The 22,272-nt window shown below is 39.8% G+C and overlaps 1 long non-coding RNA gene across 17 annotated transcripts in view; it reads left to right on the top strand.

Annotated features, from left to right (window-relative positions):
- Positions 1 to 22,272, top strand: part of LOC105747308 (uncharacterized) — a 232,195-nt gene that overhangs the window by 147,233 nt on the left and 62,690 nt on the right. The gene's annotated exons all lie outside the window — the stretch shown is intronic.

The following is a 22,272-nucleotide window of genomic DNA, read 5'->3' as shown; positions in this document are numbered from 1 at the left end:
AGTAGAGACTTGAAAAGTGCTTTAACCCTGGGGCTTTGGCTCACTATCTTACTGTGCCTGGAACTCTGAGGCCACCTTGGGAATGAGTGCAGGTTAGCCTGCTGGAAGAGGAATGGCAGAGGGGAACTGAGGCCCTGGCTGACAGCCTGCTAACCACTACATATGTAAGTGAGATCATTGTGGATCATCTAGTTGTCAGCTGATCCAGCATTTGCCCACAGGCACATGGAAGAGCCTAAGGGGAATCTGTTCTGTCAGCCTAGACAGAAGAACCACCAGCAGATTCACAGAATTATAAACTAAATAAAATATTGTTTTAGTCACTAAGGGTTATTTTGTTGTACAGCAAAAGCTAACTGAAACACAGGGTGTGAGTCAGTACAAGGAATGTGGAAAGGAGTTGTGGTTGAAAATGAAGAAGATGCTAAATGTTTCAGATATCATGGTAAGGAGTTAAGATCTGTTTTATGGGATTCAGTTCACCAAACATCGTTGATTGACCTACCTCTTTCATCTTTTAAAAAATATCTACATACTTCCTATTTGAAGTTAATTTTTCTTAAAATTATCAGATTTTTATACTTAAATTTATTTGAAAAGCAAACAGTATTAACTTAATATCCCAGTTTGATGTTAATTCTGCTTTTCTAACTCAAGCTATTCACACATATAAGTATTCTTTAAAAAGATGGTCTGTGTACTACCTACGATCATCTCATATATCATGAGTGGTACATCCTGAGACTTTCTGTTTAAATCAGTAGGTATCAGGAGTATGTGGTGAAGAGTTTGAAGTGGAGAGGCAGCCAGTAGGGAGAGAGGTCTATTGCAGAGGTCTAGATGGGAGGTGGTTCATGGTAGATGGATAGATTTATGATGCATTCGTGAGGAAGAATTGAAAGAATCTGGTGATAGATTTCATCTATATGAGGGTGGGGATGGGGAGTGTGAGGGAGTTGAAGGAGTGAAAATACGGTTGAGGTCACTAACTTGGGTTACTGAGTGGATAGTGAGACTATTAAGAAAGCTAAGAGGGGGAAAGAAGATACCAGATGTGATATGGCACTTGTTGAGTTTGAGATGGTAGGCCATTCGAAAACAGCAGTCCAGGAGGTATTTCGATACGTGGATTTGGGTTTAAAATATTATTTTTGAAGTTATTAGCATATAGGTGGTAGATAGTAGAAGTCATGGGAGCAGATGATATCACCTAATTGAAGTGCTTATGTATAGAGATCTTCAGCACTCTGTTTCTTTGTTTCACCCCAAATACCTGAGGAATGTGGATTTCTCCACCTAAAAACAGTGGTACATGTTTCTCAAATGGAGGTGGGGGGTATCTGTATAGTTTGGAGAAAAGTCCCCCATTTTGATTTTGATATACTGCCCCTAAGACCCTCTTATTTAGAGTGAAATGAGAACAAAGCTGAGAAAGAGGAACCGATAAGTAAAAATAGAGTAGTCTGAGAGGTAGGTCACTTTAAGAGGGAGAGAAACTTTTACAGAGCATAGGAATATTAAGATGAAGGTACAAGCCATGGTATTAAGTTCTGCAGAGAGATCCAGTAATATAGGAGATTGTTCTTTTATATATATATATATATGTATTTTAAGATTATTTATTTCTCCTCCCCTCCCCCATTGTCTGCTCTCTGTGTGCATTCTTCTGTGTCTGCTTGTATTCTCATCAGGCGGTACTTGGGATCTGTGTCTCTTTTTGTTGTGTTATCTTGCTGCATCAGCTCTCCATGTGTGTGGCACCACTCCTGGGTGGGCTGCAGTTTCACACAGTGTGGCTTTCCTTGCTCAGGGGCCACTCCTTGCGCGGGGGGCACCCACCCTTATGCAGGGGCATCCCTGCGTGGGCTGACAATCCTTGCGCGCAGCAGCACTGCACATGGGCCAGCTCACCACAAGAGCCAGAGGCCCTGGGTATGGAACTCTTGGATCTCCTATATGGTAGGTGGATGTTCTATCTGTTGAGCCACATCCACTTCCCTTTTTCATATTTTTTAAAATTTTATTTTTAAAGAAGGTATAGATTACATAAATGTTACATTGAAAATATAGGGGGTTCCTATATCCTATCCCTTCCCCTCCCAGACTTTTCCCTATTAACAGCATCTTTCATTAGTGTGGTACATTTGTTAAAATTGATGAACACATATTGAAGCATTGCTACTAACCATGGAATATAGTTTACATTATGGCTCACACTTTGCACTGCACAATTTTATAGGTTGACAAGATGTTTAATGGCCTGTATCCATCATTCAGTGTCATGCAGGAAAATTCCAATGTCCCAAAAATGCCCCCATGTTACACCTGTTTTTCCCTCTCCCTCCCCTTAGAACTTCTGGTGACCATTTATATCCATGTTTCAAGTTCTTCCATTGCTAGAATAATAATAAGTCTACTTTAGTCCATAATTGCATCCCCCCTTTATGATCTTGAGGATTTTGGGATGGTGGTGCCCACTCTGCTTCTAATTGAGAGGGGCTTAGATCCCATGGGACAGATGGATGAAATTGTCTTACTTGCAGTTGTAGATACTTTGTTTTTTGGGATGGGTGTTATCCATCATCATCCTTTTGCTAGTTGTCTTGGGCAAGTCTGATGAACTGGAGAGTAAGTGTTGGCTACACCTCTGCTGAGATTCAGGGCTTAACCGGCATATGAACAACCTTTAGGACACATATTTAACAAGTATAGTGCTAATTGTAGGTTTAAATGAAAGGGGCATAAGAACCATGTGTAGGAAAATTATAAATGAGTCTGACTCTGATATATTGGGGGTTTATGTTACCATATATTGCAAGATAAGGGTGCCAAATTCTTGGGGTAGTCTCTCTTGCCTGTGGTGTCCAGATGTCTCTAGAGCCCTCAGAAGCCCCCTGTTGAGACACTGTAAACTGCGGAAGTCAGTGAGATCCTGCTGAGCCATGCATAAGTGTAATCTCTGAAATGACCTTCTGAAGGATTATTGTTTAATCAAAACTGGCTCATCAACATATAGTATCTGCACATAAGAGGGACACAGTAATGTTTGGCGAATGATTTAACTAGAACTGTTTTGTGTTTGAAACATTCCATAAGCCTTGTACTTTCCCTAAAACATTCACATCAGATAGGATTTGTAATTGTAGTACTCTGGGCTCTGAAATCAATGTGGGCTCTTAGAATTTTTTTGCCTTGTCCATGGTCACTGTCTTAGAAGAGCACCTCATTGGGCACCTGATCTCATGCAAAGCAATGTCTGAGCTTGTTTTCAGGAAATAATGGTAGGGTAAGGATGTTAGTCTGTTTCCACTCTATGATGTGTGGGTCAACTTACCTCTGCCACCCTTGGTTCCCAGAAGTAACTTACTTGCCTTATGATGATTTGGGTTGATGAAATGAATGTGCTTTAGGGAAGAACTGAATGATATTGGCCTGTCTGGTTCTCAGGTAATTTTTGCACTCATATGAGCAGCTTTTATTATTTTTATTATTTTAAAAATGGAATGGATTTCTAATTGGCTTTGCCTGCAGCTAAGGTAAGGCCCAAGATAAGAACAACAGAGTTCCCCAGACCATCCTGCTCAGAGAATGCTCAGCAGCACACACTTGTTTGACATCTGGCATTCATGACTCCTGTGAGATTGGCTTCCCTCTGAATGTGCCCTGAAAGCATTCCTGCTGTGCCCCTTCTATCCAAGGATAAACACATCATAGGAAATAAACAGTGATAGATCCAAGTTTTCAGGAAGAATCAAGAAACCCCTTACTCAGTTGGATACTTGGATTTTGATGTCCAACTTCATGAAATTTGACCAGCCATTCGGATAGATGCTGTTATCTTGTATATCTGTCATCTTAGTCCCCTTCTCCCTCTAAAGTTCCCAAGTGTCATCTACAACCTCTGTTCTAATTCACCCTGCTAATGAAAATTGGCACAGGACCTTTAAAATGTGATGTAAGAGTCATCTTTCATTATACATTCATTAGTAGAGCTGCATTGAGTTATTTACAATTGTAAATTATTACTCTATTTACTCAGGTAGGGGGCACATTTTAAGAAAACTGAAGCAATCTAAAGCTATACCTATAAATGATTAAATATATTCATTTCCAATTGTTTTAAGATATTAAAATGATAAAATGGGTATATAATGAGGAAGTTAGGCTACTGAAGTAAAAGTAAAAGGAAAGAAAGCCTTTTCACTTTTCCCTTACTATTGTCAAATTCCATTTTTGCTCCAACCTAATGAATTCATTTCAAGTAAAACTCATGCTCTCTCTTTGCTCTCTGTCTTCCTGCAGTCACAAATATCAACTTGGCCCCTCTTTTTAGAACACTTCTTAGAAAACACAGACTTGAAAACTCTCCCCCATAGTTTTGTCTGAACTGGCTGCGGTCCTGCAGCACACACTGGCTCTGGTTGCTGGAGTGGGGGAACAGAAGGGGCGAGCATGTGCGAGCTAGCACTTAGCCCAGTGAGTCAGGAGGACCTGCCTTAAAGGCTGTAGGTGAACCAGAAACCAATGGGAAAAATAGGGGGTCCTGGCTAATTGTGATGTGGGGAAATCTGAAAAGTTCTTTTGCCTGCCAGGGTATTTGAATGTCTGGCAAACAGCTAGCTATGCTCTAGGAAAGGGTCTCTTGATTCACCTCCTCAGACTTTCGAAACATAAAATGAGGCAGCCTGCTTGCCAGCACATAACTCATAGCCTTGCAATCAGTTTTGAATTTAGATTTGAATTGTGATATCAATGTCATGGTGGCACATGCTTTGAGAAAGTACTTACAGAGAATAATTGAAAGATTCAGTGTGAAGCTTCTGAAAGCCATAATTTAAAGTTCCAGAAACCTCCGTATTACTCTCACTATTAAAATTTAAAGTGACAGAAGCCCAATTACGTATGGTTATTTTCTTAAATAAAATCATATTTCTACCCCAAGTGAAAGATTCATTGCTGTCCACTAATCTCTGTCAGGAGAAGCAATCTCAGTGGCTTCCAGTGGCGGCAAAGATGGTTAGTTTTTTCCTGGGGACAATGGAGCAGCACTGGGGAAGCAAAGCGCCGCCTCCTCAGGAGCTTGACTTGCTGGAGGCTGATTTGCATGATAATCACCATGATAATCATCCTCTCCGGTGCCAGCCTCCACCCTTAACCAAATGCAGTATAACTTTAATAGCAGCTGAGAAGCCGAGAACGAGCTGTAGCACACATTTTGCAAAACCTGAATGACGTAAAAAAACTGCTAGTTAAAGGGGGCAGCTGGTTGTAAAGCTAAACCACATCGAGGAATGGAAACTTGGAGCATAACTTTAAAACCTGATAAAGGGTGTAACTTTGAGAACTGTTGAAAACTCAAGAAATCCGTTTACCAGGAGTCCGTCTAACTAGGACTTCTGTAGTCATTGAAACCATGGCATGAAAATAGATCAGTGGAAGTATGGAAACATTTTGAGAGCAGAAATTTTAGTCCCTTAGTTTAAAAGAATGGAGTCAGAATTTTAGACTATAAATCTTACCACCAATTTCTTTGTTTTGTTTGATTTTACTTTATACTACATTGTGACTTGGGGAAATATGGTGTAATGGTAACAGAATTGCTGTGAAAAATTGCACTTTTATTTATGAAACCACTTTTTTTTATGAAAACCTTTATTCCTTAGGGTGCCCAGGGACAAAGGAGTATGTGAATCAACTAATATGATGTATGATATTGAGTGATAAAGAGAATACATATGCATTGGTACTAATCTAAGCAGTGTCTTATAAATAAACAATGAAATTGCTCAAAAGTTTCACGTTTACAAGTGGGTCTTGGTTCTTTTGAGTTCTATCATGACTTCAGCACAGCCAGCCCTTTGTCTGTTTGCAAGTTTAATTTTTGTTTTCTGGATTTAGCCCAGGATCTATCTGCAATTTTATAAAACTGATCCCATGATATGAACTTAACTTCCCTTACTCCTCCCAGCCTCAAATGACTGTGACTTTTCCTCTTCCTACCTTTTTGTTCATGCCTCAGTAAGAAGTGTCCCTCCACCACTGGTGTCCACAATTCATCACTATCCTGAGACTCTAGCCATAAATTATTTTGTTTCTTGCATTTTCTACCTTAGACACTTAGTTGCCTCTTCCTTTAAAAAAGAAATCTTCCCTGAAATTCTCCTTTTTCAGTCTCCTTGCTTTTTTCTCCAGATGGTTCAACAAATATTTATTGAGCACCTTCTCCGACAGAGGTGCACCTCTAGATATGCAGTACATATCAGTGAATACTACAAAGATATGTGTCCATCCGAAACCTTCATTAGGATTGGGTTATGAAGAAAATGTTATAAATTATACAGAAATACCCTATTAGATGTGAAGTAGTATCCCATTACGGATCTGGTTCTCATTTTCTTAATGAGTAATGATTGTAGAGGCCTTTTTCATGTGCTTATTGGTCATTTGTACATCTTTGGAGAATTGTCTATTCTCAAGTCCTCTGCCCATTAAAAAAAATTATTTTTCTTTCTTTTTTAAAGATACATAGATCGCACACAATGTTACATTAAAAATATAAGAGGTTCCCATATACCGCATGCAGCACACCCGCCACTCCTCCCACATCAACAACTTCTTTCATTAGTGTGGTACATTCATTGCATTTAATGAGTACATTTTGAAGCATTGCTACACAGCACGGATTATAGTTTACATTGTACTTTATACTCTCTCTCCGCCCATTCAATGGGTTATGGCAAGATATATAATGTCCTGCATCTGTCTCTGCAATATCATTCAGGACAACTCCAAGTTCTGAAAATGTCCCCATATTACACCTCTTTTTCTCTCTCCCTGCCTTCAGCAACTCCCATGGCCTTTGTCCCCACATCAATGATATAATTACTTCCATTGCTAGAGTCACAATAATTCTATAGTAAAATACCAATAAGTCCACTCTACTCCATATTTTATTCCTCCATCCTGAGGACCCTCAGATGGTGATGCCCACTCCACCTCTAAATTGAGAGGGGGCTTAGATCCCACATGGCTGATGGATGGGATTCTCTCACTTGCAGTTGTAGACTCCCTTGGTTCCTTGGTATGATGGTTGACCATCCTCACCTCCTTGTTAGCTGACCTGGGTAATTCCAATGAACTGGAGAGTAGGTGTTGCAACTCTACTGAGGCTTGAGGTCCAGCTGCACATGGCCAGTCCATAAATTCAAGTCTCTTTGTGCATACACTGATCCCAGCGCCAACCACAGGTTCAGTAAAAGTGACAGAAGAGGCATGTGTAGAGAATTCACATCTGAGTTCAACTCCGTTGCACTCAGGAACACAAATTCCAAAGTAGGGCCCACTGGCAAGGCACTGAACTCCAGAGCCATCTGCCATGGCTGTAGGACCTATGTATCTCCATAACCCTCAGGAGCACTACTACCTTGAGTTGTATCTACTTTGGCTGTTTCTGAGATCCTGCTGAGATGTGCATAAGTGTGACCCCTCTGATGACCCCTCAACTCATTTTGAAGTCTCTTAGCCACATAAACTCCTTTGTATTTACCTTTTCCCCCTTTATTCAATGTTTTTTTCCTAGTTGCTTCAAAAGCTGGAGCTTGCTAGTAATCTCTCGGTGCCAGGGAGGTTCATTCCCAGGAGTCATGTCCCATACTGGGGGGGAAGGTAAAGGATTTATATGCTGAGTTTTGCTTAGAGAGTGGCCAAATTTGAGCAACATGGAGGCCCTGAGGAGGTAACTCTTAGGCACCCTGCAGCTCTAGGTCAAGTTGAAATTTGAAGTGCACAGGCTCATAAGCATAGTCATCAGTATCAAGGGCCATCATTGGACCATCCTTCTTCACAGCTCTTTGCCCTTACACTTGGGCCATTGTAGCTGCTCCATTGGGGAGTGCAACAGAGTTCCCCAGAATAGGAACTCAGCAATCCCTCAGTTGTTGTGTGAAACTCTACCCACTATGTCAATATCCAATGAACATCTGAGCATATATATATATATACCCTATATGCATGCCCTGGCAAACTCCCTCCCACCCATGCATCCCCCATCAATGACATCACATATCATTGCTCCTTCCCTGCCATAGTTGAACCCCTCTGTGATCCAAAACTTCTTCAAAAATGAAGCCTAGTATATTGCCAAATTCAATTAATAGGAAAATGAAATGGTAATGATAGATTTAAAGATTAGAAATAAAACACATAATAACTTAGAAAAACTAAAATAAAGTAAAAAATAAATTGGGGTATTAAAAAATGAAAAAAAAAATTTTTAAATATTTTGCCTTTCATCACTGTAATAGGTGTTATCCTGGGCAATCTCTTCCATTTTTTCCTCAGTGTCTTACATTTAAAAAAAATTATTATTATGTCTTCAAAAAAGTTTTAGGTCACAGTAAAGCCATATAGAATATAGGAGACTTCCATATACCCAACAGCCTCTCCCTTTTCCCCCTTCCCCAGCAATGATCGTTTGTCATGTGGATGTTACATTTGCTGCAACTGATGTGCAAATATGGAAACAGCTACTAACCATGGTTACATTATGGTTTACATTATGGCTTATATTTTAGACTACACTTTTATACATTTTTGGTTACTTTACGGTTTACACTTTAGACTATATACTTTTATAAATTCTTGGTGAAATTTAGCATGGCCTGTATTCATCATTGCATGATCATGTAGAACACTTCCATTGCCCCCCGATTACCCCATCTTCCATCTATTCTTTTCCTCACTCCTCCCCTCAGGGCCCACAGTGATACCCAAGCATCACTGCTTGAAGGACAAGATTTATAGATACTTGCAACAATGCTGAGGGTTTGATACAGTAGTTTGTCCTCCCGCATTGGGAGCCACCTATGCTCTTGAGACACCTACCCCTCTGTCTGAGAATATTAGGCCTCCCCAGGGTGAGGGTACAATATCTTCCCACCCATTTTATGGGTCTGCACCCACTGATATAACACACTATGACAAGATGAGCACTCACACACTCCCTAAAAGCCTGCCCCAGATGCACCCTGTGCCAGATACCCCCCATCAAACACCTTAAAGCAATAACCCTTCCTATTTTATTTTCTAAAGAGTTTTCTCAACATTATAGTTTCAACCACATACCTGACAATCTCCTGTGTTCCCCTGCTCTCCACAACACTCCCCCCAATTCCATGTACCATCTGACCTATCCTCCCAACCCTACTCCCCCTCGAGCCTGCAAAGCCGAGCCCAGTAGTATCCCTATACCCCCATCTTATCCCTTCACTGCACAACTACTTATCTCTACTTTATCATAGATTTCACCCATATGGGCATTGGCTCTCATCCTTCCTCTCCCCCCTATTTCCTGTAAGCCTTTTTTTACCAGTTTCTATCTCTCTGAGACAGCTTGATTTGCTTAATTCATATTGGAAAGATGATGTAGTATTTGTCTTTCAATACCTGGTTTGCTTCACTCAACATAAAGTCCTCAAGATTCATTCATGTTATCCTATGTGTTAGTACTGTATTCTTTCTTACAGCTGAGTAGTATTCCATTGTGTCTATATACCACATTTTGTTTATTCATTCATCTGTTGATGGGAATTTGGGTTGATTCCAACTTTTGGCAATAGTGAATAATGCCACTATGAACATTGGTGTGCATATGTTGGTTCGTGTCCTTGTTTTCAGTTCTTCTGGGCATATACCCAGCAGTGGAATTGCTGGGTCATATGGCAAATCTATAGTTAGTTTTTTGAGGAATGGCCAGACTATCCTTCACAATGCCTGGATTGTTCTACATTCCCACCAGCAGTGGATGAGGGTTCCCATTCCTCCATATCCTCTCCAACACTTGTAGTCCTCTGTTTTTTTAATAGCCACAAGTCTAATTGTTATAAGATGATATCTCATTATAGTTTTGATTTGTGTTTCCCTAATAGCTAGTGATGCTGAACATCTTTTCAGGAGCTTTTTAGCCATTTGTATTTCTTCTTTGGAGAAGCATCTGTTCAAATCTCTTGCCCATTTTTAAAATGGGTTGTTTTTCTTTTTAATTTTGAGATATAGGATTTCTTTATAAATGTTGGATATTAGGTTCCTATTAGGTTACCAAATATTTTCTCCCATTAAGTAGTTGTCTTTTTACTTTCTTGACAAACTCCTCTGAGGTGCAAAATGCTTTAATTTTGAGGAGGTCCCATTTATCTGTTTTTTTCTTTCACTGTTCGTGCTTTGGGTGTGAAGTTCATGAAGGTGTTTCCTATTACACGGTCCTGTAGATGCTTCCCTACATTTTCTTCTAAGGTCTTTATGGTCTTGGCTCTTACATTTAGATCTTTGATCCATCCTGAATTGATTTTTGTATAAGATGTGAGATGATATTCCTCTTATTTCTTTTGCATATTGATATCCAGTTCTCCAAGTACCATTTGTCGAAGTGGCCATTCTCTCCCAGTTGGTGGCCTTGTTGAATATCAGATGGCTCTATATGTGAGGATCTATATCAGAACTCTCAATTAGGTTCCATTGGTCAGTATGTCTATCCTTGTGCCAATATGCCATTTTGATCAATATAGCTTTGTAGTATGTTTTATTTTATTTTATTTTTAATTATTTATTTTTAAAAATTACATTAAAAAAATATGAGGTCCCATTCAACCCCACCGCCCCACCCCCCACTCCCCCCACAGCAACACTCTCTCCCATCATCGTGACACATCCATTGCACCTGGTAAGTACATCTCTGAGCATCACTGCACCCCATAGTCAATGGTCCACATCATAGCCCAGACTCTCTCACGTTCCATCCAGTGGGCCCTGGGGGGATCTACAATGTCCTGTAATTGTCCGTGAAGCACCACCCAGGACAACTCCATGTCCCGAAAACGCCTCCACATCTCATCTTTTCCTCCCATTCCCCAAACCCAGCAGCCACCATGGCTACCCTTCCCACACCCATTCCACATTTTCTCTGTGGACATTGGATTTGTTGTGTCCATTGCACATCTATGTCAAGTGGGGGCTTAGATTCCACATGGATACTAAAATCAGGTAGTGTGATCCCTCCACTTTCATTTTTCTTTTTCAATCTGTCTTTGGCTATTCAGGGCCTCTTTCCCTTCCAAATAAATTTCATAGTTTTTCCAGTTTATTAAAAAATGCTTTGTTGATTTTTATTGGGATTGCATTAAATGTGTAGATCAGTTAGGGTTGGATAGACACCTTAATGATATTTAGTCTTCCTATCCATGAACAGGGAATATTATTCCATTTGTTTAAGTCTTCTTCGATTTACTTTAACAATGTTATGTAGTTTTCTGTGTGTAAGTCTTTTACATGTTTAGTTAAATTTATTCCTAGGTATTTGATTTTTTAATTTACTATTATAAATGGTGTTTTTTTTTTCTTCGGGATTTCCTCCTCAGATGCTCATTATTAGTGTACAGAAATGCTACTGATTTTTGCCCATCAATGTTATAACCTGTGACTTTACTGAAGTAATTTATAAGCTCTAGAAGCTTTGTTTTAGATTTCCTAGGGCTTTCTGTGAATAGGATCATGTGGTCTGCAAATAGTGAAATTTTGACTTCTTCCTTTCCAATTTGGATGCCTTTTATATCTGTTTCTTGCCTCAGTGTTTGAGCAAGTACTTCTAACAATGTTAAATAGGAGGGGTTATTGTGGGCATCCTTGCTTGTTCCTGATCTTAGAGGGAAAGATTTTAGGATTTCACCATTGTATATGGTGTTAGCGTGAGTTTTTCATATATACCCTTTATCATGCTGAGGAAGTTTTGTTCTATTCCTATCCTTTGCAGTGCTTTTATCAGGAAAGGGTGCTGTCTTTTGTCAAGTGCTTTTTCTGCATCTATAGAAAGGATCATGTGTTTTTTCCTTTTGATCTGTTTATGTGGTGTATTACATTGATTGATTTTCTTATGTTGAACCATCCTTGCATACAAAGGTTGAAACCCACTTGGTCATGGTGTACAATTCATTTGATGCATTGTTGAATAAAATTAGCAAGTATTTTGTTGAGAATTTTAACATCTAGGTTCATTTGAGAATTGGTCTATAGTTTTCCTTTCTTGTGGTACCTTTGTTTGGCTTTGGTTTTAGGGTAATGTTGGCATTATAGAATGAGGTAGGAAATGTTCCTTTTATTTCAATTTTTTGGAAGAGTTTAAGCAAGATTGGTGTTAGTTCTTTCTCAAATGTTTGGTGGAATTTACCTGTGAAGCCATCTGCTCTAGGCTCTTCTTAGTTGGGAGGTTTTTGGTGACTGATTCTATCTCTTTACTTGTGATTGGTTTTTTGATATCATCAATTTCTTCTTTTGTCAATGTAGGTTGCTTATGTATTTCTAGGGATTTGCCCATTTCCTCTAAATTGTCCTTTTTGTTGGCATATAGTTTTTCAAAGTATCCTCTTATGATAGTCTTTATTTCTGTCAGTGGTGGTATTTCCTTTCTCATTTCTTATTTAGTGCATTTGCATCTTCTCTCTTTTTTTTCTTTATTAGTCTAGCTAAGAGTTTGTCCATTTTATTGATCTTCTCAAAGAATCAGCTCTTTGTTGTGTTTATTTTTTCTTGTGCTTTCTTTTTTAAAATTTATTTTTATTTTTTTAAAGAGTTATTTATTTCTCTTCCCTTCCCTCCCCCTGCTCCCCCTCCCCCTCCGTTGTCTGCTCTCTTGTGTCTATTTGCTCTGTATTCTTCTGTGTCCGCTTGCATTCTCCGTGGCACCAGGAATCTGTGTCTCCTTTTGTTGTGTCATCTTGCTGCATCAGCTCTTCGTGTGTGCAGCGCCAGTCTTGGGTGGGCTGTGCTTTTTCTAGTGTGGGGTGGCTCTTCTTGCAGGGTGCACTCCTTGTGCATGGGATTCCCCTATGTGGTGGGCACCCCTGCATTGCATGGCACTTCTTGTGCATGGCAGCACTGTGCATGGGTCAGCTCATCACATGGGCCTGGAGGCCCTTGGTTTGAGCCCTGGACCTCCCATATGGTAGGCAGATGCTCTGTCAGTTGAGCCATATCTGCTTCCCTTTTCTTGTGCTTTCTTATTTTCTATTTCACTTAATTCTGCTCTGATGTTTGTTCTTTCTTTCTTTCTTCTTTTGGGTTTAGTTTTCTTTTTTTCTAATTCCTCCAAATGTGCAGCTAGGTCTTCGATTTTAGCTATTTCTTCTTTTTTGATATATGAATTTATGGCTATGAATTTTCCTCTCCATACAGGTTTTGCTGCATCCCATAAGTTTTGATATGTTTTGTTGTAATTTTCATTTGTTTGAAGGTAGGTAGTTACTGATTTCTTTTGAGATTTCTTTCTTGACCCACTGTTAGTCTAAGAGTGTGTTGCTTAACTTCCATATCTTTGTGCCTCATCTGGTTCTCTGGCCCTTGCAGATTTCCAGCTTTATTCCATTGTGGTCAGAGAAATTATTTTGTATGATTTCAATCTTTCTGAACTCATTGAGACTTTCTCTGTGGTCTATCTTGGGGAATGATCCATGTGTGCTTAAGAAGAATGTACATCCTGCTGTATTTGGGTGTAGTGTTCTGTATATGTCTATTAGGTCCAGACCCTCTAATGTATTATTCAAAGCCTTTGTTTCTTTATTGATTTTCTGTCGAGATGTTCTGTCTAATGGTGATAATTGATTTTCTGTTGAGATGTTCTGTCTGATGGTATTAAAGTCCCCAACTATCATTGTAGAGGCATCTATTTTTCCACTTAGTTTTTCCAGTGTTTTCTTTGGATTTATCTATGTCATATGTTGCTTTATTTCTCTTTTTGTCTTTTTAGTTGTTCTTACACTCTCTTCCAACTCTGTCTCTCCTGTTTTTTTCTTTAAACTTGCAGCACTCCCTTTTGTATTTCTTGAAGGGTAGATGTCTTATTGGCATACTGTCTTAGTTTCTGTTTATCTGTGAATATTAAGAACTCTCCATCATTTTTGAATGCCACCTTTGCTGCATAGAGTATTGTTTTTGGAATTTTTTTTTCTTTTATTACCTTGACTATGTCATACAACACCTTCTTGCCTCCATGGATTCAGAAGAGAAATCAGCACTTATTTTTATTTAGCATCCCTTGTATATTGTCGTTCTCTTTTCTCTTGCTGCCTTCAGTATTTTCTCTTGTCTTGAGCATTGGATAATTTGACAAGTGTATGTCTTAGAGTATGCCTGTTGGGATTTCTTCTACTTGGGGTGTGCTGTGCTTCCTGGACATGTACATCCATCTCCTTCAATAGGTTTGGGAAGTTTTCAGCCTTATTTCCTCCAACACCACTTCTGTCCCCTTTCCCTTCTCTTCTCTTTCTGGGATGCCTACAGTGCATATGTTTGTGCATTTTGTGTTGTCATTCAAACCCCTAAGTCCCTGCTGTATTTTTCTATCTTTTTATCTATCAATTCTACTATCTGTTTGATTTCAGATATATTGTCCTCCACATCACTAATTCTTTCCTCTGCCTGTTCAAATATGCGGTTATTTGCTGAGAGTGTATTTTTAAAATTAATTTGTTGAAGTATATCACTCATACATAAACATACATAAACAATAAGTGTATAATAATAGTTGTGAACTTACAAAACAAACATATAACATCATACAGGACTCTAATAACTCACCCTACCACCAATAACTTGCATTGTTGTTAAAGCTTTTTAAGTAATGATTAAAGAGCACTGTCAAAATATTACTAATAACCAAAATATTTTCCCCCAACCAACCCTATCATTATCTTTATATCACTTACATATGAACATACATGAACACTTAAGTGTATTGTAAAAGTTGTGAACTTACAAAGCAAACATGGATAACATCATACAGGGGTCCCATACATCAACCCTTCACCAATACCTTGCATTGTTGTGAGACATTTTTTACAAATTATTAGAGTATATTGTCAAAATCTTACTACTAATCATAGTCCTTATCTTACATTTGGTGTGTCTTACCCCCAACCCACCCTATTATTTTTTAAATTTATTTTTATGACAGAAGTTATAAACTTATAAAACAATCATGCACATGTGCAGAATTCCCAGACAACACCCCTCCATCAACAACCACACTGTGGTGGAACATTTGCTACAGATAAGATAATATCATCTGATTGTTACCATGTCTATAGTGTTCATTTGGCTCACATTTTCCATACTGCCTCATTACACAGTACATCTTTTGCATGGATGCAAGAATATTATATTGTTACTGCTAACCACAGTCCATAAATCACTCTAGTTGTATTTTATCCATGCTTCTCCACATTCCCAATACCCTGCAGTAGTGATGTACGTTTGCTCTAGCCCACAAAGGACAATTTGCATCTATACCATCAACTGCAATTCTCATCCACCTCTTTGTTTTCTGTGCTATTCAGTTCCTAGGTTATTCTCTAGTATTCTGTAAATTGGCATTTACATACCTAGACTACCATTTTTAGCCACATCCTCATTTATAAACTAGCTGCTACTCACTATGTGTTACCATCCGCTATACATTTCCACCCTTTTACAGTAAAGCTAATTAAAACTTCTACGTACATTAAACATCAGTAGTCCATTTCAATCCTCCTCTTTCCTCCTTTGAGTATCCACCACCTACCACTAGGTCTTGAAGATGTTTTCCTACAATTTCATCTAGGAGTTTTAAGGTTCTTGCTCTTATCTTTAGGTTTTTGGTCCATTTTGAGTTAATTTTTGGATAAGGTGTGAGAAAGAGGTTCTCTTTTCTTCTTTTGGCTGTGGATGTCCAATTCTTTCAGCACCATTTATTGAATGAACTGTTCTGCCTGAATTGGGTGCGTTTGACAGGCTAGTCAAAAATCACTTGACCATATATGTGAGGGTGTGTTTCTGAACCATTAATTTGATTCCATTGGTCTATGTGTCTGTCTTTATGCCAGTAACACTATAGAGAGGTAATATGATTTAAAGTCTGGAAATGAGCGTTCACTTTTCCTTTTTATGATGTTTCTGGCTATTCAGGATCCCTTACCCTTCCAAATAAATTTGATGATCATGTTTTCAATTTTTTTTATGCTAGTGGAATTTTTATCAGGATTGCATTGAGTGTGTATATCAATTTGAGTAGAATTGACATCTTAATGATATTCAGTCTTCCAATACATGAGCATTGAATGTTCTTCCAGTTATTGAGGACTTTTTTGACTTCTTTTAACTTTGAGTTGCAGTTTTCTAAATATATGTGCTTTACATCATTGGTTAAGTTTATTCCTGACTATTTTATTTTCACCATTTTTTGACACTTTTTGTTACCATTATTGAAATAATCTTCACTTCTAGACTCTCTTCCAGGCCTCTCTCTCCTGTATTTTATTCTCAGACTCTAGCATACCCTTTAGCATTTCCTGAAAATCTGGTCTCTTGCTTAGAAATTCTCTCAGTTTCTGCTTATCTGTCAATATTCTAATCTTGCCCTCATTTTTGAAAGACAGTCTTTCTGGGTATAAGATGCTTGGCTGGAAGTTTTTCTCTTGTAGTGTCTTAAATATATCAGACCACTGTCTTCTTGCCTCCATGGTTTCTGGTGAGAATCAACATTTAATCTTATTGGTTATCCCTTATATGTTATGCATTGCTTTTCTCTTGCTGTTCTCAGAATTCTCTCTTTGTCTTTGGCATTTGACATTCTGATGGGTATGTGTCTCAGAGTTGGTCTATTCTAATTTTTTTGGATGGGAGTATATTGTGCTTTTTGGACATGGCTATCTATGTCCTTCAATAGGGTTGGGAAATTTTCTACCATTATTTCTTCAAATATTCCCTCTGCCCCTTTTCCCTTTTCTTCTTCTTCTGGGATACCCATGGCATTTATGCTTGCATGCCTTTTGCTATCACTTAGTTTCCTGAGACCTTGTTCAATTTTTTCCTTTCTTTTCTTCATCTGTTCTTTTGTATGTTCACTTTCAGAGGCCATTTCTTCAAGTTCACCAATCCTTTCTTCTGTCTCTTCAAATCTGCTATTATATGATTCCAATATTTTAAAATTTCATTTATTCCACCTTTCATTCCCATAAGATCTGTTATTTTTCTATGTATGTTTCCAAATTTTTCTTTGTGTTCATCCAGTGTCTTCTTAATATCCTTAATCTCTTTAGCCATCTCACTGAATTTATTTAGGAGATTTGTTTGAACATCTATGATTAGTTGTCTCAATGCCTTTATGTCATCTGGAGGCTTATCTTATTCCTTTAACTGGGCCATAGCTTCCTGTTTTTGGTGTGGATTATAATTTTTTGTTGGTATCTTGACATCTGGATTACTAGATTATTCTGGTTGCAGTTTTCTCTTTGGTTTAGGGCTTCCTGCCCTTTCTCCCTTGCTTGTTGTGCAGTAGGAGCCAAGGTTATAATTGGTCCTATAAGCTGTGGAGGCTCACGCTGCCCTTATTGCCCCAGGGACCAATGAATCTTCTCCCAGCTTTCTCCTTTGCTAGGGGGAGTGACAGAGTCACAGCTGTGTGGAATAATCCAAGTTGTGCAGGCCTAGAGTGTACTTGCCCAGAAAGACTGATGAAGCTTCATGCCTCTTTTTCCCCTGCCTGGGGCAGGGATGGAGCTGCAGGTGTGGGCCACAATCTATGCAATGTGCATCGAAGATAACTGCCATTGCCCTGGTAGACTTTGGATTTTCAGTCTGTGCCAGCCAAAGGTACCTGTAGTTACCTGGATCTGGATGGAAAGAAGCCGGTCCCTAACAATGCTGGGATTTTCAGTCTGTCCTGCTTCCCTCATGCCAGGCGTGGAGTTAAGATGGCAGCTGCTAGCCTCTTTCTCACTTGGAGTGGCTCAAACTTTAGTTGCTCTCAGGATTATACTTTAGCCCACTGAATTTACTCATTAATAGCTGAAGTTGGTGCCTAATCGTCTCTTTCTCCCCTGGTTTTGGGAAGTGGAGCTTTCAATTCCAGCCACAGAACAGCTCCTGAGGTGGCTTGTGCCTCCAGTGGAGGATGGGCACTGGCCTCCGTGGCGTGGAGCCTCTATTTATGACTCTTCTCTGCAGATGGGTGGTCTCCTCCTTCCACTCTTTCAGGGACATTGCAGGATGCTCTTTTGGCCTGAAGCCCCCAAACAGGTGCTTCAGCTAGCTCCAAGAACTCTGGGTATTTACTAACTGCCCTGTGGCAGGAGCCGACTCTAGCAGCTCCTTACTCTGCTGCCATCTTGCTGGTTCTGAGAGTGTATTTTTGATTTCTTGGATCATGCCTTTCATCACTATCATATCCATTTTCTTTTTGTGTATGTTTACAATTTCTTCAGTATGCTCTCCAAGTGTTTTCTTAATATCCTTAATCTCTTCCTTCACTTCATTAAGTTGGTCCATGATATTTATTTGGACAGCTTTGATTAATTGTTCTGCCCTATGTTCTGCTCCTCTTCCTGGTTTTTAGTTTGTTCATTGAACTGGGCCATGTCTTCCTATTTATTGGTATGGTTTGTAGTTTTTTTGTTGCTGTCTGGTCATACTATTATTTTGATGGGTTTTTTCAGTTGATTAGCTTCTCCCTCTAGTCTCAGGTTTTATTTAGATGCTGTTTTTGTTTGTCTGTTAAGTTTTCTCTTTGACACTTTGTTCTTCTCATTCTGTTTCCTTGTTGTTGTCTAAGTTCCCTTGAAGGAAAAAGATTAAGGCCAGGGAAAGCAAAAGAGGTAAGAAAAGAAAAAGTATAGTAGTAATATTGATAGTAAAATTTAGCAGAAGAACCATGTAAGACCTAAGAGGATGAATATTAAATTCATGTAGGAAGTGTAGAGTTACAGGAATTAAAAAATGGAGTACCTATAATGAAATGGGAAACTGAATATGGAGAAGAATATAGTATAAATTAAAAGGCCAGCATGATGAGGAAGAGGGAAAGGGAAAAGAAAGGACAAAAACAGAAAGATTTGGGAAGCGGACTTGGCCCAGTGGTTAGGGCGTCCGTCTACCACATGCGAGGTTCGCAGTTCAAACCCTGGGCCTCCTTGACCTGTGTGTGGCTGGCCCACATGCAGTGCTGATGCACGCAAGGAGTGCCATGCCACGCAACAGTGTCCCCCACGTAGGGGAGCCCCATGTGCAAGGAATGTGCCCCATAAGGAGAGCTGCCCAGCACAAAAGAAAGTGCAGCCTGCCCAGGAATAGCGCCGCACACACAGAGAGCTGACACAACAAGATGGCGCAACAAAAAGAAACAGACTCCCGTGCTGCTGACAACAGAAGTGGACAAAGAAGAATATGCAGCAGATAGACACAGAGAACAGACAACTGGGGTGGCGGGGGCGGGGGGGTGGGTCGGAGAAGGGAGAGGGAAAAAACCAAAAAAAAACCCAGAAAGATTTAATAAAAGATAGAAAACAGAATAGAAGTGTTAGAAATAAAAAGTCAGAAAAATTGGGGGCTAAACAAAGAGAGGTGGAATGTAAGAGCAACAACAGAAAGCAGAAGATAGAAAGATGTAGGGAGGAAAAGAGATAGCACTGATAGCCAAAATTAGCGCGCACAGAAAAGAGGAAATTGAGGAAAAGAAAACGCAGCAAACAAGAAACAAGCCAGCAATTCCTAATTGAAAAAAAAAAGGGGGTGGGGAATAAAGAGGAAGGAAAGACAAGAAAACAAAAAAAAAACAGACAAACGCACAAGGAAGGAGTCAACCAAAGACTAAGAAAAAACAGACTATCTTATTAAGCCTCTCTGGAGCTTGTCAGGCTGCTGGTGTTTATCAAGTACCCTGCAGCTTTCTCGCTGCAGATTTTGAAATCAGTTTTAGTTGAGTAAACCAAGTTAAATTATATAACAAAAGTATCCTTTTTTTTTTTTTAGGAAAAATTAGAGACCCAAGAGAAGCTAATACAAGGATTATGTCTATGTTTTCCTTTCCTAAAGTATCAGCAAGATATTTAATATCCCAGTGGGTCGGTCACTCTCTTTGAGAAGCCAGGAACTAGAGACCTTGTGTTTTCAAGGCTGATACTCCTCCGCTGAGCTAAACTTTCTTGTTGGGTTGATTAGCTCTTCAGAAAGAGTCCCTTTCCCTGGGGCAGGATTGACTCTTTGCAATTGTATGAACTGCTGATTAGGCATCTGTTCCCCACCTCCCCTCCCCGCCCCCCCCCCCCCCCTTTTTTTCTAACCCCTTTCTCTCCTAGGGCTGCAGGAAGCAATAACCTGTGTGAGAGTTCCCTTTGGGAATTCAAATGGGACCCTGATGACTTAACTCACAACAGAAAAAAAATGACTGTCAGTCTTTTTGAGAGAGAGCACTCATGCCTTTCTGGGAACCCTATATGTGCTCTTGGAGGCTTTTTAAGCACTTCCTACTGTTCCCCTCCTGTAGCAGTTTGATATAGTTATGAATTCCAAAAATAGATATGGATTATGTTTGTAATCTGCTCTGTACCTGGGCATGATTAAGTTATGATTAGGGTTTTGGGCCACATCATTAGGTCATTGAGTTCCCACCCACCAAGGGGTGGAAACTCATGGATAAAAGACATGGCAAAGGACGGAGTTGGAGGGTTTTTGATGTTGGAGTTTGATGCTGAGGTCTTAAGCTGGAGTCTGGGGAAGTAAACACAGAGAGGAAAGAGAAGTAAGCCCCAGGAAGAGAGGAATCATGAGCCCAGAGAGAAGCAAGACCTGGGAAGAGAGGAACCCAGGAAGCCTGAACCCTGGGAGACAGCAGCCATCTTACTCCAATATGTGGAAATAGACTTTGGTGAGGGAAGTACCTATGCTTTATGGCCTGGTATCTGTAAACTCCTATCCCAAATAAATACCCTTTATAAAAACCAACTGATTTCTGGTATTTTGCATCAGCACCCCTTTGGCTGACTAATACACCTCCCTTAGATGAGTTGCACAGGACTAGTTAATTGCCTGACTCTACCTCCTCCCAGACCAAATTTCCCTATCCCAGGGAGAGTAGGGAAATCAGGCTGCCTCAGCAGATTTGCCTCTCCCCTCTTCCTGGTTTCTCCTCAAGCCAGCACGGTGTGCTCCTCAAAGCATTCCAAAAGCTCCACAAAAAAGGGGGTCCAGACAATTGAACCAGCACTCAGAGGACCCCTCTCCACCCTTCACCAGACCCTCCCACTCTGGTAATTTGTCTCCTCCAGCTGGGTGACCAGCAAGGGTCAGGGACCGCTGCTGCTTCCTGCCCTGAGGGAGGGTTTAGGCATCCCATAGCTCCAGCCTCAAGTGCCAGAAACTCACAGTTTACCTTGAACAATCACTCTTTTTGTTGTGCTCTCTCCAGATCGAAGCCCCAAAGTCTCCTGCTTTGTGGGTTCCCAAACAGCTCACTCAGGCAGGATTTTGCTGCCACTCAGCCAGTTTTTTGTAGGAAAGATGATGTGGGTACACTTAATCCAATGCCATCATGCCTTTTTTTTTTTTTTTTTAAAGTGCAGAAGTTGTTAGTTTACAGAACAGTCATACATAACATACAGGATTTCCATGTGCCACCCCACCACCAATACCTTGCATTGTTGTAGAACATTTTTACAATTCTATCAATGTTTTTGACTTGTCTACCTGCCTCTGCTTCCTCACCAGTCACTCTTTAACCTTTTGCCATCAGGATTCAGCTACCACTGATGCATTGACACTACTTTCTCAGACAAAGATTTTGGGGATTTAAACATGTCCCCCATAAAAGACATGTTTAAGTCCTAACCCCAGGTCCTGTGGTTGTGAACCCATTTGTAAACAGGACCTTTGAAGGTATCAGTTAAGGTGTGGACCCTTTTGTGAATAGGATCTTGGAAGAGCTCATTTAGATGAGGGCGCGTTGAATCGGGGTGGCCCTTCATCCATATGGCTGAAGTCCTTATAAGCGGAGGAAATTCAGAAGCAGTCAGTCAATAAAAGCCAGAGGTCAGCGGAAACCAGAGGAGCAGATACAAGAAGACAGAGATTGCCGTGTGATGGAGAATTGCCCGAATGCTACACTTCTCTAAAGAACCAAACTTGGCTAATACTTTGATTTTGGCTTTTAGCCTCTAAAACCGTGAGACAGTGAATTCCTGTTGTTTAAGCCAACCAGTGTGTTGTATGTCTCATGGCAGCCCTGGAAAACCAAGACAAAGACTATACTTCTACTTGTCCTAAACAAATATGATAGTGTGTCTAATAAAAGTTAAAACCCCCTCTTCTCTCACTTTCCAGAAGTAACCACTATTAATATGCATCCTGCTTTATTTTTCTACATATGTACAAATATATGCATATATAAATATACAATAGAGATATTTTTACCTGAATATT

This window comes from Dasypus novemcinctus, chromosome 2 (assembly GCF_030445035.2).
Source record: "Dasypus novemcinctus isolate mDasNov1 chromosome 2, mDasNov1.1.hap2, whole genome shotgun sequence".
Lineage (NCBI taxonomy): Eukaryota > Metazoa > Chordata > Mammalia > Cingulata > Dasypodidae > Dasypus > Dasypus novemcinctus.
This window is presented reverse-complemented; position numbering and strand designations above follow the sequence as displayed.